This window comes from Chinchilla lanigera, unplaced genomic scaffold (genome assembly GCF_000276665.1).
Source record: "Chinchilla lanigera isolate Chin_1 unplaced genomic scaffold, ChiLan1.0 scaffold00017, whole genome shotgun sequence".
In the NCBI taxonomy this organism is placed as follows: Eukaryota; Metazoa; Chordata; class Mammalia; order Rodentia; family Chinchillidae; genus Chinchilla; species Chinchilla lanigera.
In genome coordinates, this window is record NW_004955418.1 from 20,318,429 (window position 1) to 20,324,428 (window position 6,000).

Here is a 6,000-nt window from a genome sequence, read left to right on the forward strand (position 1 = left end):
TCTTAATGTAGGCTTAAGACTTGGAGTCTCTTTCTTTATCAATGACATCCAACCCCTGTAAGATTTGGGCACTGTTTTCTCTTCATTTTCAAAATTTCCATCCTTAGCCAGTCCATTATTTCTATAATCTCTTCTACTCCAGGCACTCCCTCCTGAATGGATCCCTACCTCCTAGATTCCCATTCTAGTATTTGGCCTTCACATGTTTGATCAATGCCCTTATTTAAAACACAGCTCTAAAGTCTGCTCACTGCTCAAATAACTTTAAAGACTCATCTTGACAACCAAATAAACTTGCCTCTGAAATCTTTATAAAAAGTAAGGTACAAATACAGGAAAAATTGTTCAATGATGGCTCAGTCTCAGTGTGACACTGAAAGCTCCCTCACATTCCTTCCCCCGGCCACAGCTCATCTTCTACAATGATTTCCATGCTCCTCTGCCTTCTTCAAAAGTTATGCCACAGTAGAAATCATTTGACAGAGAAGCGCCTTAGCCCGATTGGTGTTGCTGGACTAGAATTGGAAAGTTGCTGGCTCACAGCTCTTCAGGCTGGGGGGTCTAAAGACAAGAGGGTGTCGGGCAAGGTCATTCTCTTCTCCAGATGATACCTTGGGTACCGTGTTCTCTACAGAGCAGGAAGGCTGGATCTTCACTTGGCATGAGGATGGAGGACAGAGAGGGAGCCCACTGCAGAAAGCCCTTTGATGACAGCACTAATCCACTGATGCACATGCAGCCCACAAGACCTGAACACCTCTTGCTCAGCCTCACTTTCCTACACTGTTACATTGGCGATTAAATTCCAACATAAATTTTGGAGTGAACAGACATTCAAACCTTAGCAAAGAATAACAGCTGAAAGAAAACAGGTTGTTGTTGTTGTTTTGTTTTTTTTGTTTTGTTTTGTTTTGGTTTTTCTCCAGTACCGGGAACCGAACTCATGACCTTGTGCTTGCCAGGCAGGCGCTTTTGCCGCTGAGCTAAATCCCCAGCCCCTGTTGCTGTTGTTGATATTGTTGTTGTTGTTGATTTTCTTCATGGATGCAATCTTAGGCCTAAAATAGAAAAGTAGTCTCAAGACACTTCCTTGGTAGTTGAAAGGAGAACTTTGTCTGAAATATTATAAGAAGCCATACAAAACAAGTGATGATATACCATTCATTAAGTTCATCCCATTGTTACTCTTTTGAGATAAGCAGGGAGATAGGAATTGAGATGCTGAAATGTACAAAGATAGCTAAGACTCTTCATCACTGTTCTGCATTCTGCTTCTAGGATGAAATGTTCTGATTAGCTGCATAATTTCACTTAGGGGAAAAGTAACTGAAAACAGGGACAAATAAGAGCAAAACTGGAGGCCAGGTCCTTCCATCCTGTTCAGATGGATGGTGAATGAGCTGCTCCCCAGGGGCGGGATCTGTGACTAAGGAGCACGCACAGCCAGTGTTGGCCAGTGTTGCCATCTATGTGAAATGCTCTTCTCAGAAGGCCTCGCACTCTCTTCGGTGGGGTTTACTTCAGCATAACATGTGTGGTACACAATATTAATCCCAATTGTAGTTTATGAGAAAGAAAAAAAACCGCTAATTCTATTGTAGATCTGTAGACTATGATACAACTTGTGAGTCAACCAGGACTATGAAAGAGAATTTGACCAAGCAGTACACTATATTACCTTTATGGATTTTTGATAAATTGTACTTACACACACTCTCACCCACACACACACACGTTGCTTCTTTTGCCTTTTAAATAGAGCTAATACTTCTGCACTTGGAGGATTATTTGTAATGCTAAAGAAAATTATTTTTGAAAAATATACTTCTTAACACGGTACATTAGGGTCGGAGAGATAGCTCAGAGGTACAGTGCCTTCCTGGCAAGCACAAGGTCCTGAGTTCAATTCCTGAAAAAAAAAAAAAAAAAAAAACCACAGTAGATTGCTAAACAAGTTTATTCCTCTTCTCTTTTCCTTTCAGCCCATCCTCCAGCTGCATTAAACTCTCCTGTCTCTGTGTACCTTTGGCTTACACAGATGCCTGGCTTTGCCTGTCCTTCCTTCAGCCCCAACATCCCCACACCTTACCTACTCTTCAAAAATTAATTCAAATGACATTTATTGCATACCTCCCAGCTCCCGCCCACCAGCACTGGTCATCCCAGTGGTACTTTACCTTTTCCACTCTGAGGAATTTATTTCATCTGCATTGTTCTCACCTTGGATTCATGGCAAGCTCGTTGTAGCTCAGCTGCCATGAGTTTTCCCTATCTCACATCTAATGTAGATGCTACAAGCAAGCATAAAATTTCCAAGTGAGTAAATAAATGTTATTTAAACACAACTTATTGCCCACAAGAAGTAAGAATTAGAGAAGTTACTTTATGAGTCCCAGGCCCAATGATTACCACAGAGAACCAACAGACTCAAGCCCTCTTTTCCTGCCTGCTAGGACATTTGCACCTACATTATGTTAGTCACATTATGAAGGGAACATGAAATTTGCCATTTTTCTTCACTTCAAATGTACATTTCTAAAGCAGACAAGTTGATCAGGTCTAGACTACAAATCAAAGTGGGAAATTATTCTAATTGTCTAGGTAACTAAAGTTCATATCACTTATAAATGTTTTATCAGGCAATATAAGAGAGTAGAACAGGAAAAGTTTTTGCCTCTGTAATTACATTAACAATTGGTTAAGCCTCTCAACAGGTGGAGCAGAATAGATAGATAGATAGATAGATAGATAGATAGACAGATAGATAATAGGTAAATAGATAGATAATAGGTAGGTAAGTAGGTAGGTAGGTAGATAGATAATAGGTAGGTAAGTAGATAGATAGATAATAGGTAGGTAAGTAGATAGATAATAGGTAGGTAAGTAGATAGATAGGTAGGTAAATAGATAGATGGATAGATAGATAGATGACAGATGTAAGGATGCATAATTATGAAAGATGCTCTGTTAGATGGGTTTATGAGATCAGAGGCAGGACAGACTACAGTGGTCATCTGCACACTGCACAGCCAGTGGATCCTGTAGCTGCTCGGTCCAGGAAGCTGGAAGCCTCAGAACAACAAGGGTCAAGGATGTAGTACCAGTTGGAGACCAAAGGCCTGTGAACTCCCGGAGGAGTCACTGTTGTGCGTCCACCATTTGTTTTTTGTTTTTGTTTCTTTTGTCTTTCTGAGACAGGGCCTTACTAAGCAGTTCAGGCTGTCCTTGAGCTCACTTTGTAGCCCAGGCTGGTCTCGAATTCACAACAATCCTCCTGCCTCAGCCTCCTGAGTGCTGGGATTACAGGCGTGCCCACCACGCCCAGCTGTGCATCCATGTTGTCTATAGAAGCTGGAGTCTGATGCCCAGAGTGATGGCTTTCAGCAGTAAATCTACAAATGCTTAAATAGAATGAATCTTTTCAAACACAAGTCAGCTTCCTCTTTCTTCCCCCTTTCAGTTGATCTGGGTTGCAAACCAATTGGATGGTGACACTCACAATTAGAGTGGATCCCACTCCATTGCTGACCTGCATGACAGACATCTCTGGAAACACTCACAGACACACCCAGAGGTGTGTTTCTCTAATCTGCTAGGCATCACTCAAATTGATGATTATGAGTAATGTTCATGCTTTTACTTATAGTATTCTTTGGTACTCTCTAGCAACGAAACTGAATTAAGAATAATAAATTGTATTTTATTTTTATAATTGTCTTTAATGATATGTATGAAGTATGCTCTTGTTTTAAAGAAACTACAACAATCTCTTTGCTGAGCTGCACTAAATCTGATTAGGCACAATCACCAGTCCATTAGAAAAATTAACATTATGGATTACAGAAACTCAGTGCCAAGCATACAATTTTTTATACTTTTTTGTCATGTTTATGATATTTTCTGGAAATGGCCTCGGCTCTTTGAAAAGCTCAAGTTTTCAGATTAGAAAGTTATCTCTGCTTAGAAGCAGCTTTGAAATTGTGCTGAATCTCTCTCTATGGACAAATAGCCTGTGCTAAAGTATCTTTATTAGCACTGGAAAAGAATACTAGCAACCCACAGTTGCAAGAGTACCTTAATTAACTCAAATTACCGTAGTAAAATACCAAGGGTTGTCATTTAAACAACAGAAATTTACTTTCTCATGATTCTGAAGGCCAGAAGTCCACAACCAGAGCACACTGGGCTGGGCTCTGCTCAAGGCTGTGCTGCTGGCTTATGGAAAGCAGTCACTCACGCGTCTTCCTGGCTTGCTGATGTCTCTTCATAAAGGCTCCAGTCTCATGAGGGACACACATTCATGACTGCATCTAGTCCTTAGCTCCGTCCCAAGGGCCCATCCCCACTTTGCACAGGAAGGAGTAGAGCTGCAGCATATGAATTTCAGAAAAATATAGTTCAATCCACAGCAAGACTATACTACTGTATAACTAGTATAAGTTTGAGTAATGACTAAAACCTCAACCTGAAATTTAACACGAGTTTAAAAGAAATTAAGAAGTCCTGTTGAATGATTTGCGTGTTACCTTCCCATCTACTCCTACTTTCTTTCTTAACATTAACATGAAAAAAAATCAAGAAAAATAGGAGAATTTCAAAAGATTGAAATACGGAGTCAAAGTTACAAGTTTGGCTCTGGATTTCGCGTGGATTTACAAAAAAATTTAAGGTGAATTCATGGTAAATGCTTAACAAGATTTGTTTTTTTTTTTTTCACTATCCAGTGGGAGCTAGTTCCATCACATTACTGAGTTAAGGTATCTTAAGTTTTCAAGTCCAACACAACATATAATGACATCTATTAGTGTGTGTCAAATTTATAAAAATTCATTTCAAGTAGAGCCAATGAAGAAAATTTAAATGTTTAAAAAAGACAGTACTTATTATTTCCATTACGTAGGCACCAATATTTCCACTTAAGTATTTTATTGCTTGCTTTCCTGTGCAAATTATTTATTAAACTTATTGGGTTTTGGGGGGGTTTTTTGTTTGTTTGTTTTTGTTTGTTTTTGTTTTTTTTTTCCAGTACCAGGAATCGAACTCACAACCTTGTGCTTGCCAGGCAGGTGCTATGCCGCTGAGCTAAATCCCCAGCCCCCTTAAGCTTATTCTTATATGGCAAAAATGCCAGTCAATGAAAAATGAGAACTAAATAATTATTGTGTTCTGATCCCTTTTGTGTTTCAGTCCTAGACTAAGAAATTCAGAGCTATTTTAGGACAGAACACCCTCTTCAAAGCTTGCTCAATTCTAGAGGAGATTGAGAACATGAAAATAGACACCTTTTCTATGGTGAAATAATGTCAGGATACACCAGCTTCCATTAAAATGATACTGATTTTAATTGAACCAAATTTAATTAAACTATATACTATAAGGTGTATTGGACACATGATACTACATTAACCTTAAAGTAGTAATGTATAGTGTCAAAAGATGATACCCCTCTTCAAACAAAGCAGTAATATGAAATTCATCTAAAGAACTCCTACAATAGCAAATACATTAAACTACAAATGCAATAAACTCCTAGAATATTTATTTGTAAAGGATTAGACTCTTATCCAACATCCCTCCTCTCCTTTCTCATTAGCCTAACCTGAATTTGTTGGAAGTGACAATATGCCCAACTGTGGAAAATATACCCACATTTCCAAGTTTTTCTTGCAAATAGAGGTGTCCATGTATCTGATTATGGCAGGTAATATTTAAACAGAAGTTGTTGAGATGGGCTTCTAAGAAAATTCTTTGATATTTGAGTGGGCAAAGCATGGGGTGATAGATACTAAGAGATAGAGCTAATACAGGTCCCATGAACCTTTTACATCTTGACATTCTCCTTCCTCCTTACTGGAATTTGAATGTGATGGCAAAAGCTACAGCAGCCATCTTGTGACTACAATAACTGCTTGATACTCTACATAAAAAACCCCAAAAACTCCACCAAGGCTCATGGATTTAATAACCAAATTCAGTAGCATAGCTGGATACAAAGTTAAC